General features: G+C 47.1%; 1 non-coding gene across 1 annotated transcript; it reads left to right on the plus strand.

The window, feature by feature from the left end:
* Positions 1-13,179: 13,179 nt before the first annotated feature.
* trnav-cac (transfer RNA valine (anticodon CAC)) lies at positions 13,180-13,251 on the plus strand. Its single transcript has one exon. It is a non-coding gene; the product is annotated as a tRNA-Val (tRNA).
* The last annotated feature ends 620 nt before the right edge of the window (positions 13,252-13,871 follow it).

Raw genomic sequence — 13,871 nt, forward strand, 5'->3', positions numbered from 1 at the left:
GGGATGGAACTTGTTGATGTTATACGTGAAGTCTTTTCAGTGATTCTTCGCCGTGGGTCCATAGGAAGAAAATGTCGTCGATGTATCTGGTGTATAGCGTTGGTTGGAGATCCTGTGCAGCGAAGAAGTCTTGCTCGAACTTGTGCATGAAGATGTTTGCGTATTGGGGTGCGAATTTGGTCCCCATGGCTGTTCCGTGTGTTTGGGTAAAGAACTGGTTGTCGAAGGTGAAGACATTGTGGTCAAGGATGAAGCGGATGAGTTGTACGATGCCGTCTGGAGATTGGCTGTTGTTGGTGTTGAGTACTGAGGCTGTCGCAGCGATGCCGTCATCGTGGGGGATAGTGGTGTAGAGTGCCGAGATGTCCATCTTGGCGAGGAGTGTTCCTGGTTCAACTGGACCACAATGTCTTCACCTTCGACAACCAGTACTTTACCCAAACACACGGAACAGCCATGGGGACCAAATTCGCACCCCAATACGCAAACATCTTCATGCACAAGTTCGAGCAAGACTTCTTCGCTGCACAGGATCTCCAACCACCGCTATACACCAGATACATCGACGACATTTTCTTCCTATGGACCCACGGCGAAGAATCACTGAAAAGACTACACGATAACATCAACAAGTTCCATCCCACCATCAAACTCACTATGGACTACTCCTCAGAATTAGTCTCATTCCTGGACACACGAATCTCCATCAAAGACGGACACCTCAGCACTTCACTCTACCGCAAGCCCACGGACAACCTCACGATGCTTCACTTCTCCAGCTTCCAACCTAACCACGTTAAAGAAGCCATCCCCTATGGACAAGCCCTGCGAATACACAGGATCTGCTCAGACGAGGAGGAACGCGATGGACACCTACAGACACTGAAAGACGCCCTTGTAAGAACGGGATATGACGCTCGACTCGTCGATCGACAGTTCCGACGGGCCACAGCGAAAAATCGCATAGACCTCCTCAGAAGACAAAAAACGGACACTACCAACAGAGTACCCTTCGTCGTCCAGTACTTCCCCGGAGCGGAGAAACTACGCCATGTTCTTCGCAGCCTTCAACATGTCATCGATGACGACGAACACCTCGCTAAGGCCATCCCCACGCCTCCACTACTCGCTTTCAAACAGCCGCCTAACCTCAAACAGACCATCGTTCGCAGCAAATTACCCAGCTTTCAGGAGAACAGCGACCACGACACCACACAACCCTGCCACAGCAACCTCTGCAAGACATGCCAGATCATTAACACTGATACCATCATCACACGTGAGGACACCACCCACCAGGTACATGGTACATACTCATGTGACTCGGCCAACGTTGTCTACCTCATACGTTGCAGGAAAGGATGCCCCGGAGCATGGTACATCGGCGAGACCATGCAGACACTGCGACAACGGATGAACGGACACCGCGCAACAATCACCAGGCAGGAGTGTTCCCTCCCAGTCGGGGAACACTTCAGCAGTCAAGGACATTCAGCCTCCGATCTTCGGGTAAGCATTCTCCAAGGTGGCCTTCGAGACACACGACAACGCAAAATACTCGAGCAGAAACTGATAGCCAAGTTCCGCACTCATGAGGACGGCCTCAACCGAGATCTTGGGTTCATGTCACGCTACATGTAACCCCACCTGATGCAGGGTCATCCAGACTCGAGTCGACATTGGCTTGTTCTCTCTACACAGATGCGGCCGGACCTGCTGTGATTTCCAGCCAAAAAAAAATGTTTTTTGTCTGTTTTTTTGTTTTTCATACAGACCCCAGCATCTGCAATATTTGACCCCTTGTGACCCCACCTAATTGTTCTTTGATGTAATGTTTCCCTGACTGACCTGTTTGGACACCATTCACACCTCTGACTGCTGTGATTATCTCTCTGCCGAGGTGCGATAAATGGCAGTTGGAAAGGTTACCTGTAAACATCTGACATGATTCTCTGACTATATAAGCTGTGTCTTTATGCATTTCTCCACTTCACCTGAAGAAGGAGCAGCGCTCTGAAAGCTTGTGATTTCAAATGAAGCTGTTGGACTATAACCTGGTGTTGTGTGACTTCTTACACAGGTCTACAACGGTAGTGGCATCAGCAAACTTGATGATGGAGTTGAAGTTGTGTGTGGCCACGCCATCGTGAGTAAACAGGGAGTACAGAAGGGGACTGAGCACACAACCCTGGGGAGTTCCGTGTTCAGGATCATTGTGGGGGAGTTGTTTCTGCCTATTTTCACCACCTGGTGCCTTCCTGTCAGGAAGTCCAGGATCCAGTTGCATAGGGAGGTGTTAAGTTCTAGCTCACTGAGCTTATTGACAAGATTGGAGGGGATAATGGTGTTGAATGCTGAACTATAATCAATGAACAACATTCACACATAGGTGTTCCTCTTATCCAGCGGTGATAAGGCAGTGTGCAGTACAGTGGCGATGGCATCATCGCTAGATGTGTTTGGGCGGTAGGCAAATTGGAGTGGGTCCAGTGTGTCAGGTAGTAACGAGTTGATGTGGGTTTTGACCAGCCTCTCAAAGCAGTTCATGATGACAGAAGTGAGTGCTATGGGGCGGTAGTCGTTTAAACAGGTTACTTTTGATTTTATGGGGACTGGAATAACCGATGTCATCTTGAAGTTGTGGGGACTACAGACTGGTACAGTGAATGGTTGAATACATCCTTAAACACGGCTGCCAGCTGGTCAGCGCCTGCTCTAAGGACACGCCCAGGGATTCCATCTGGACCGGGTGCTTTATGGGTGTTCACTCTCTCAAAGGTCTTGCTCACGTCAGCCACGGAGTTTGACAATACCCGGTCGTCCTGAGCCGCGGGCGCCCTTGTAACAGGCCAGTTGTTGTTGGCCTGAAACCGGGCGTAAAAAGTGTTAAGCTCATCTGGGAGAGAGGCATTGCTGGGCATGACACAGTTGGGTTTCCCTTTGTAGTCTGTAATAGATTGTAGTCCACTCCACATCCTACGCGAATCTGTGCTGTGATAGTGTGACTCCACTTTGTCCGTGTATTGTCTTTTTGCATGGTTTTTCTGAGGTCGTACCTTGATTTCTTGTACTCGTCCATGTCCCCAGAGTTGAATGCGATGGACCGTGCTTTTAGCATAGCACGGATATTGCCATTTACCCATGGTTTCTGGTAGGGAAATGTTCGTAAAACAATCCTCGGAACAACTTCGTCTATGCACTTGTTTATGAAACTAATGACTGAATCTGTATATGTGTTGATGTCATTGTCCAAGGCATTCCGGAACATATCCCAGTCAGTGGAATCAAAGCAGTCTTGTAACATAGCGTCTGATTGATACGACCAGCGTTGTCGAGATCTCATCACAGGCTTTTCCTGTTTCAGTTTCTGCCTATAGGTGGGTAGCAGCAGGATGGAGTTGTGATTTGATTTGTCGAAGGGAGGGCGGGGGAGGGCCTTGTATCTATCCCGGAATGGAGTGTAAATGTGATCTAGTGTGTTCTTGGCTCGAGTTGGGCAGGTGATATGCTGATGGTATTTCGGCAGTACTTTCCTCAGCTTGGCTTTGTTGAAATCGCCAGCCACGATGAATGCAGCCTCTGGATGGGAACTTTCAAGCCTGCTAATGATCCCATACAGCTCGTTTAGTACCCTATTTGCGTTGGCCTAGTGGTGGAATATACACCACTGTAATTATCACGGATGAGAACTCTCTCGGGAGGTAGAATGGTCGGCATTTGATCATCAGGTGTTCAAGATCGGGTGAACAAGAAGATGTAAGTAGTTCCACGTTGGAACACCAAGAATTGTTGATCATAAAGCATACTCCACCCCCTCTATTCCTCCCTGAGTCTTTTGTTTGGTCTAGCCGGTGAATGTTGAATCCCTCTGGTTGAATGGCCGAAGCTGGTGTCGATGGATCAAGCCAATCTCAGTAAAAATCAAGACATTGCAGTTCTTAATGTCTCGCTGTAAGGTGAGCCTCCCTCCTTCGTCCAGCTTATTGTCCAGTGACTGCACATCCGCCAGGAGAATAATCGGAGGGGGGGGTGGTGTTCACGTCGCATCAGCTTCACTAATGCACCTGCTCGTCTGCCCCGCTTGCACCGTCGTCGCGTCCTGATCACAGGAATGAAGTCAGGTAAGCAGGTGGGAGGGTTGATGGTAGTAGCAGCAGAATCACAGTTCGAAAAATCGGGGGTAAGTCCTATATCTCCGGACGATCTTATATCCAGAAGTGATTGACTGTCGTAGCAGACAAGTGAAGAAACAGTACTGACAGAATTGTTTAATAATAACAATAAAATAATTAATAAAGTGGAAAATTGTGGATGAGTTCGTAAAACAGCGGCTACCCTCATGAACCATACAGGTCGTTTAAACAGTAGAATATTTTTTTAAAAACAACTAAACTATTAATAATAAAACTAGAATGCTAAATACTAAACAGTAGAATACAAAAAACAGCCAGGTTGTGGTCAATGGGTCAGTTTCTGTGTGTTAGGACAGGTGTTGGTCTCTGTGTCAGTTTCTGTGTGTTCGGTCAGGTTTTCGCCAGAGGGTCAATTTTTGGTTGCTCTGTCAGGTGGTGATCAGTAAGTCAGATTCAGTGTTTTCAGTAAGTTTATGGTCAGTGTTCAAGTTTCTGTGGGTTCCATCAGTGTGTAGTCAGTGGGTCAGTTTTTGTTCGTTCGGTCAAGTTGCTTCAATGGTTCAGTGTCTGAGTGTTCGGTCAGGATTTGTTCAGTTCGTCAGTTTATCTGTGTTTGGCCAGGTTGTGGTCAATGGGTCAGTTTCGGTGTGTTGGGTCAGGTTTTGGTATGAAGTCCCTTTTCTGTGAGCTCGGACAGGTTCTGGTCAGTGAGTCAGTTTCAGTTTTTTTCATTCAGGTTGTGGTCAGTGGGTCAGTTTCAGTGTTTGTTCAGTCAGGTTGTGGTCCATGGGTCAGTTTATTTGTGTTCGGTCAGATTGTGCTCAGTGGGACATTATCAGTGCTTTCGGTCAGGTTATGTCAGTGGGTCAGCCTCTGTGTGATCGGTCAGCTTGTGTTCAGTGGGTCCGATTCTGTTTGCTCGGACTGGTTGTGGTCAGTAGTTAAGTTTATGTGTGTTCGGTAAGGATTTGGTCAGTGTGTCAATTTCTGAGTCTTCGGTCAGTTTGTGGTCAGTGGGTCAGTTTCTGTGTGTTCGTTCAGGTTGTGGTCAGTGTGCCAATTTCTGTGTGATCGGTCAGTTGTGGTCAGTGGATCAGTTATTTTGTGGTTGGTCAGGATCTGTTCAGTGGGTCCGTTTCTGTGTGCTAGATCAGGTTGTGGTCAGTGGGTTTATTTCTGTGTGTTTGTTCAGGTTGTGGTCATTGTGTCAGTGTCTGTGTGTTTTGTCAGGTTGTGGTCAGTCGTCATTTTCTATGTGTTCACTCAGGTCTAGGTCACTGAGTCAATTTTTGTGTGTTCAGTCAGGTTAAGATCAGTGTGACAGTTTCTGCATGTTCGGTCAGGTTGTTGGCAGTGTGTCATTTTCTGTGTGTTTCATCAGGTTGTGGTCAGTGGGTGAGTTTGTGTGTGTTTGGTCAGGTTGTGGTCAGTGGGTCAGTTACTGTGTGCTCGGTCAGGTTTTGGTCAGTGTGTCAGATTCTATGAGTTCGTTCAGGAGGTGTTCAGTGGGTCAGTTTCTGTGTGTTCAGTCAGGTTGTGGTCAGTGGATCAATTTCTGTCGATATCTTCCGTTTGTGGTCAGTGGGACAGATTCTGTGTGTTCAGTCATGTAATTGTCAGTGTTCCAGGTCATGTGTGTTCGGTCAGGATTTGTTCAGTTGATGACTTTCTGTGTGTTTGGCCAGGTTGTGGCCAATGGGTCAGTTTCAGTGTGCTCGGTGAGATAGTGGTCAGTGTGTGAGATTCAGTGTTTGTTCAGTCAGGTTGTGGTCAACGGGTCAGTGTCTGTGTGCTTGGGCATTTTGAGTTATGTGGGTCAGTTTCTGTGTGTTTGGTCAGGATTTGGTCCGTGGGTCAATTTCTGGTTCTCAGTAAGTATGTGGACCGTGGGTCAGTTTATGTGTGCTCGGAAAGGTGGTGATCAGTGGGTCAGTTTCTGTGTTTTCGGGCAGTAAGTGAACAGTGGGTCAGTTTCTGTCTGTTCAGTCATGATGTTGTCAGTGGATCAGTTTCTGTGGGTTCCGTCAGTGTGTGGTCAGTCGGACATTTTCTGTATGCTCGTTCAAGTTATTGTCATTGGGTCAGTTTCTGTGTGTTCGGTCCGTATTTGTTCAGCTGGCCACTTTCTGAGTGTTTGGCCAGGTTGTGGTCAATGGTTCAGTTTTGTTGTGTACAGTCAGGTAGTGTTCAGTGGGTCAGTTCCTGTGTGTGCATTCATGTTAATTTCAGTGGGTTAGTTTCTGTGTGTTCGTTCATGTTGTGGTCAATGGGGAAGTTTCTGTGTGTTCGGTCAGGTTGTCGCAAGTGGGTCAATTTTTGTTTGCTCGGTCAGGTTGTGGTCAGTTAGTCAGTTTCAGTGTGTTCAGTCAGTTTATGGTCAGTGGATACGTTTCTGTGGGTTCCATCAGTGTGTGGTCAGTGGGTCAGTTTCTGTTTGTTTGGTAAAGTTGTTTCTGTGGTTCAGTTTCTGTGTGTTCGGTCAGGATGTGTTCAGTTGGTCAGTTTCTGTGTTTTCGGCCAGGTTGTCGTCAATGGGTAAGTTTGGTTGTGTTGGGTCAGGTTTTGGTAGGAAGGACCTTTTCTGTGAGCTCGGTAAGGTTGTGGTCAGTGGGTTATTTAGAGTTTTTGTTCATTCAGTTTGTGGTCAGTGGGTCAGTTTCAGTGTTTGTTCAGTCACGTTGTGTTCCATGGGTCAGTTTCTGTGTGTTCGGTCAGTTTGTGCTCAGTGTGACATTATCAGTGCATTCGGTCAGGTTGTGGTCAGTGGGTCATTTCCTGCGTGATCGATCAGGTTGTGTTCAGTGGGTCAGCTTCTGTGTGTTCGGTCAGTTTGTGGTCTGTGGGTCCGGTTATGTATGCTCGGTCCGGTTGTGGTCAGTGGGTCAGCTTCTGTGTGTTCGGTCAGGATTTGGTCAGTGGGTCTGTTTCTGTGTGTTTGGCCAAGATGTAGTCAGTGGGTCAGTTTATGTGTGTTCAGTCAGGATTTGTTCACTGCGTCAGTTTCTGTGTGTTCGTTAAGGTACTGGTCAGCGTGGCAGTTTCTGTGTGATCGGTCAGTTGTGGTCAGTGGGTCAGTTTCTATGTGTTAGGTCAGGATGTGTTCAGTGGGTCAGTTTTGGCGTGCTAGATAAGATTGTCGTCAGTGGGTCCCTTTCTGTGTGTTTGTTCAGGTTGTGGTCATTGTGTCAGTTTATGTGTCTTTTGTCAGGATGTGGTCAGTGGGTCATTTTCTGTATGTTCAGTCAGGACTTGGTCACTGTGTCAGTTTTTGCGTGTTCAGTCAGGGTGAGGTCAGGTTGACATTTTCTGTGTTTTCGGTCAGGTTGTGGGCAGTGTGTCAGTTTCTGTGTGTTCAGTCAGGTTGTGGTCAGTGGGTCCGTTTCTGTGTGTATTTTCAGAATGTTGTCAGTGGGTCAGTTTCTGTGTGTTCGGCCAGGATTTGTTCAGTGGGTCAGATTCTATGTGCTCTGCCAGGTTCTGGTCAGTGGGACAGTTTCTGTGTGCTCAGTCTGGCTGTGGTATATGGGCCAGTTTCTCTGTGTTCCATCAGGTTGGGGTTAGTGGATCAGTTTCTGTGTGTTCGGTCAGTTTGTGGTCATTGGTCAGTTTGTGTGTTTCGGCCAGGTTGTGTTCATGAGTCAGTTTCTGTGTCTTCAGCCAGGTTTTTGTCAGTGTGTCAGTTTCTGTGTGTTCGGTCAGTTTGTGGTCAGTTGCTCAGTTTCTGTGTGGTCGATCAGGTTGTGGTCAGTGGGTCCGTTTCTGTGTGTTTGGTCAGGTTGTGGTCAGTGAGTCAGGATCTGTGTGTTCGGTAAGGTTGTGGTCAGTGGGTGAGTTTGTGTGTGTTTGGTCAGGTTGTGGTCACTGGGTCAGTTACTGTGTGCTCGGTCAGATTTTTGTCAGTGGGTCATATTCTGTGAGTTCGTTCAGAATGTGCTAATTGGGTCAGTTTCTGTGTGTTCAGTCAGGTTGTGGTCAGTGGAACAATTTCTGTCGATTCCTTCAGTTTGTGGTCAGTGGGCCAGTTTCTGTGTGTTCAGTCAAGTTTTTGTTAGTGTTCCAGTTTCTGTGTGTTCGGTCAGGATTTGCTCAGTGTGTCAGTTCCTATGTACTCAGTCAGGTTGTGTTCAATGGGTCAATTTCTGTCTGTTCGGAGAGGATCTGGTCAGTGGGTCAGTTTCTGTGTGTATCGTCAAAACGTTGTCAGTGGGTCAGTTTCTGTGTGTTCGGCCAGGATTTGTACAGTGGGTCAGATTCTATGTGTTCTGTCATGTTCTGGTCAGTGGGACAGTTTCTGTGTGCTCAGTCTGGCTGTGGTATGTGGGCCAGTTTATCTGTGTTCCATCAGGTTGTGGTTAGTGGGTCAGTTTCTGTTTGTTCGGTCAGTTTGTGGTCATTGGTCAGTTTGTGTGTGTTCGGCCAGGTTGTGTTCATGAGTGAGTTTCTGTGTCTTCAGCCAGGTTGTTGTCAGTGGGTCAGTATCTGTGTGTTTTGACAGGTGCTGGTCTATGGGTCACTTTGTGCGTGTTTGGTCAGGTTGTCGCCAGTGGGTCAATTCCTGTGTGTTCATTCAAGTTGTGGTCAGTGTGTCAGTTTCTGTGTGCTCAGTCAGGAGTTGGTCATTGTATCAGTTTCTGTGTGTTCGGTCAGGTTGTGGTCAATGGGTCAGTTTCTGTTTGTTCACTCAGGTTGTGGTTATTTTGTCAGTTTCGGTGTGTTCAGTCAGGTTGTTGTCAGTGGGTTAGTTTCTCTGTGTTGGGACAGGCTGTGGTCAATGGGTCAGTTTCTGTATTGTGAGTCAGGATTTGGTCAGTGTTTCAGTTTCTGTCTGATCGGTCAGGATGTGTTCCATGCGTAAGTTTCTGTGTGTGTGGTCAAACTGTTATCAGTGGGTCACTTACTGTGTGCTTGGACAGGTGGTGGTTAGTGGGTCAGGTTCTGTGTGTTCGGAGAGGCGGTGATCAGTAAGTCAGTTTCTGTGTGTTCTGTCAGGTTGTGGTCAGTGAATCATTATCTGTGTGTTTGCTCAGGTTGTGGTCATTTGGTCGCTTTCTGTGTGTTCGGTCAGGGTCTGGTCAGTGCGTCAGTTTCTCTGTGCACCGTCAGGTTGTTGTCAGTGGTTCAGTTTTGGTGTACTCGGTGAGGTTGTGGTCACTTGGTCACTTTAGGTGTTTGGGTCAGATTGTGGTCAATGGGCCAGTGTTTGTCTGTTCGGACAAGTTGTTTTTAGTGTGTCAATTTCCATGTGTTTGGTCCGAATATGGTCAGTTGGTCAGTTTCTGTGTGTTCAGTCAATTTGTGGTCAGCGGATCAGTTTCTGTCGGTTCCATCATTGTGTGGTCAATAGGTCAGTTTCTGTCTGTTCCGTCAAGTTGTTGTCGGATGTTCAGATTCTGTGTGTTCTGTCAGGATTTGTTCATTTGGTCAGTTGCTGTGTGTTTGGCCAGGTTGCGGTCAATGGGTCGGTTTTTGTGTTCGGTCAGGTTGTGCTAGGAAGGTCAGTTTTTGTGTGCTTGGTCATGTTATGGTCAGTGGTTCAGTTTCAGTGTTTTTTCGGTCAGGTTGTGGTCAATGTGTCAGTTTCTGTTTGTTCGGTCAGGTTGTCGTCAGTTTGTCACATTCTGTGTGTTTGGTCAGGTTGTGGTCAGTGGGTCTGTTTCTGTGTTCTCGGTCAGATTGTGCCCAGTGGGTTTGTTTATGTGTGTTCGGTCAGGCTGTGGTCAGTGGATATATTTCTGTCAGTTTCGTCAGTGTGTGGTCCGTGGATCAGTTTCTGTGTGTTCAGTCAAGTTGTCAGGATTTTATCAGTTGGTCAGTTTCTGTGTGTTTGTAGAGGTTGTGGTCAATGGGTCGGTTACTCTGTGTTCGCTCAGGTTGTGGTTTGAAGGTCAGTTTTTGTGTGCTCTATCGTGTTTTGATCAGTGGGTCAGTTTCAGTGTTTTTTCGGTCAGGTTGTGGTCAATGGGTCAGTTTCTGTGTGTTCGGTCATGTTCTGGTCAGTGAGTCAGTTTCTCTGTGCACCGTCAGGTTGTATCAGTGGTTCAGTTTTGGTGTACTCGGTCAGGTTGTGGTCATTTGGTCACTGTGAGTGTATTGGGTCAGATTGTGGTCAATGGGTCAGTGTTTCTCTGTTCGGACAAATTGTGGTCAGTGTGTCAATTTCTGTGTGTTTGGTCCAAATATGGTCAGTTAGTCAGTTTCTGTGTGTTCAGTCAGTTTGTGGTCAGCGGATCAGTTTCTGCGGGTTCCGTCATTGTGTGGTCAGTGGGTCAGTTTCTGTCTGTTCCGTCAAGTTGTTGTCCAATGTTCATTTTCTGTGTGTTCTGTCAGGATTTGTTCATTTAGTCAGTTGCTGTGTGTTTGGCCAGGTTTCGGTGAATGGGTCGGTTTCTGTGTGTTCGGTCAGCTTGTGGTAGGTAGGTCAGTTTCTGTGTGCTTGGTCATGTTATGGTCAGTGGGTCAGTTTCAGTGTTTTTTCGGTCAGGTTGTGGTCAATGTGTCAGTTTCTGTTTGTTCGGTCAGGTTGTCATCAGTTTGTCAGATTGTGTGTGTTTGGTCAGGTTGTGGTCAGTGGGTCAGTTTCTGTGTGCTCAATCAGTTTGTGCCCACTGGGTTTGTTTATGGGTGTTCGGTCAGGTTGTGGTCAGTGGATAATTTTCTGTCAGTTCTGTCAGTGTGTGGTCCGTGGATCAATTGCTGTGTGTTCAGCCAAGTTGTCAGGATTTGTTCAGTTGGTCAGGTTGTGGTCAATGGGTCGGTTGCTTTGTGTTCACTCAGGTTGTGGTTGGAAGGTCAGTTTCTGTGTGCTCTCTCATGTTTTGGTCAGTGGGTCAGTTTCAGTGATTGTTCAGTCAGGTTGTGGTCAATGGGTCAGTTTCTGTCCGTTCGGTCAGGTTTTGGTCAGTGGATCATATCCTGTGTTTTCGGTCTGGATATGTCAGTGTGTGATACTCTGCATGTTCGGTCAGGTTGTGGTCAGTTACTCAGTCTGGTTGAGTTCGGTCAGTATGTGGTCAGTGGGCCAGTTTCTGTTTGTTCGATCAGGTTGTGGTCAGTGGGTCAGTTTGTGTGTGATTGGTCAGTTTGTGGTCAGTTGCTCAGTTACTGCGTGCTCTCTCAGGTTGTGCTCATTGGGTCAGTTTCACTGTGTTCGTTCAGTATTTGTTCAGTGTGTCAGTTTCTGTGTGCTCGTTCAGGTTGTGGTCATTGTGTCAGGTTCCGTGTTTTCTGTCAGGTTGTGGTCAGTGGGTCAGTTTCTGTGTGATCAGCCAGGTTGTTGACAGTGGGTCAGGTACTTTGTGTTTGGTCATGTTGTGGTCAGTCGGTCAGTTTCTGTGTCTTCGCTCAGGTCATGGCCAGAAGGTCAGTTTCGGCATGTTTTGTCAGGTTGTGGTCAGTGGCTCAGTCTGGTTCAGTTCGGTCAGGTTGTGGTCAATGGGCCAGTTTCTATTTGTTCTGTCATGTGTTGTCAGTGGGTCAGTTTCTGTGTGTTCAGTCAGATTGTGGTCAGTGGGTCAGTTTCGATGTCTTAGGTCAGTTTGTGGTCAGTGTGAGAGTTTCAGTGTTTGTTCCAACAGGTTTTAGTCAATGGGTCAGTTTCTGTGTGTTCTTTCAGATTGTGATCATTTGGTCACTTTCTTTGTGATCGGTCAGCTTGTGGTCAGTGGGTCAGAAGCAAATAGATTTCAGGTGGACGCCTACCCGCACTTGATGCTGTGGGTTCCTGAACATGTCCTTTGTGATCCCGCCTAAAAAATGTCATCTTGTACGAAAAGTTTGCCTGGCGTGGAAGTGACCTGAATTTCAAAGAAGCAAGGAGGAAAGACTGCATTGATCTGCTTGCTGGCAGGACGCTTTTCGCAGTTTCCATGGTGGTATAGTGGTTCGGATTCGGCGCTTTCACCACCGCGACCCGAATTCGATTACCCGGTCAGGAAAATAGTGCGTTTTCTGGCAGTTTAAAATGCCAGCAATCAAAGCCCCCGCGCGAAACAATGCATCAACTTTTCAGCTTTCCACACCGCTGCTGTTGCCTCAACAGTCAGCAGCGCATCATTCGGTACCGAGGTGCAACATTTACTTGCCTTGCCTTCTGTAAAATGCCTGCTGTTTCAAAGTCAGCAGGAAATGACATTGGGAACAAGACACTTGAAATGCCCACATTGATGTGTACCTCACAGTGTCAGAACATTCACGGTTATTATCCGCCTTCCATGTATTATTTTGCCGAATTCATCTCCCTAACAAAGTTAGCTGATCACAGCACGGCTATCAGTCAACTCATTGCCAGTGTGAAGAATGCCACATTAGCTACGTGTGCAAGATTCGAATGACAGAGTACCTGGGCCGTGATAACTTATCCTGATATTCATGAGGCCTTAACATTCGCTGCATAAGACAATTCTACCTCTGGTTACCATCCCTCCTGCCATTGGAAAGCGTTTGTCTTTATTTCCTCTATCAAAAGCCATTGTAATTTTGCAAGCCTTTATTAAATTTCCTCTTAGCCTCCAGAGGAAAGCAATTCCAGCTTGTCCACACCATCAACATAACTGAAGTCGCTTGTCCCTCGGGCCACACTGTAAGACGTCAAACGAGTTCTGTATGTCGGGGAGTCAAGGGTTATGGGGAGCGGGCGGAAATGTTGCGTTGTGTCGAAGATCTCATCAGCCACGAAATTATTAAATGGCGGGGCTCGAGGGGCCGAATGGCCCAATCCTGCTCCTATTTATTCTTTTGGGGAAGGTTAGTTTCTTAATTATGTAATTTTTGAGCAGCTAAACAACGTTGGAAGGAAACTGCCACGGCACCTAGAAAAGTGCAAAATCTTAGCTCTGCCGTGAGCTCATGCACCTGAGAGGTTAACCCTGTAATTCTCTGTCCACAGATCTTCCAGGACCTTCGAAGTGTTTCCAGCATTCAGTCAACAATTCCAGATGCAGTATCTGCTGCATTTTGCTTTTTATGTTAACGCAGTGTCCCCGCTTGTATTAACAAAAGCCAAAAATAAATTGTAGCTACCAGAAAATGGAATTTGTTAACTCGGCGTGCATTGGTGGTTCAGGGGTAGAATTCTCGCCTCACACGCGGGTGACCCGGCGTTCGATTCCCGGCCAATGCAGGTTAACATTTTAAACAATTCATTTCATAGCAAACACATCACTTGAGCATAAATAATATATTAGCTGTATCTGTGCAACTGGATCAAGGGTATGAATGTTCTGCTCCTGTTCCTGTGCAACAGCTTTCTAGGGGCTGAATGGCATCCTGTTCCTATGTAACAGGCTCGATTCTTACTCTGACAGACATTACATTGCTCACTTCCTCGTTAGTATAGTTGTGAGTATCCCCACCTGTCACGCGGGAGACCGGGGTGAAATTCCCCGACGGGGAGGAATTTTAACATCCCCAATTTTAAACCTTTGGGCAGCACCTTAACGTGCTCCTTGGAAAAGATCAACAGCGAAAAATTGAACCTAAAATAATTTTAAACGGTGAGGAACTGTATAAAAAGCTCCTGCATCAATTCCTCGTTAGCATAGTGTTCTCCTTCTGTTTGTCTTTTGTGCGGGGCACTGCGGAACGAGAGAGGACAGGGAAATGCAGATAACAGCGGGAGAAAGCGCGTCTGAGCTTTCAAGGGGACAGCACTGGCACGATTGGCCGAATGGCCTCATACTGTACTGCAAGCTTCCATGAATCATATGGATATCTGAGACATACCCACACAAAGTGAGCACA

The sequence above is a fragment of the Somniosus microcephalus genome, unplaced genomic scaffold (genome assembly GCF_052327205.1).
Source record: "Somniosus microcephalus isolate GS21.2 unplaced genomic scaffold, FLI_Smic_1.0 unresolved_chr8, whole genome shotgun sequence".
Lineage (NCBI taxonomy): Eukaryota > Metazoa > Chordata > Chondrichthyes > Squaliformes > Somniosidae > Somniosus > Somniosus microcephalus.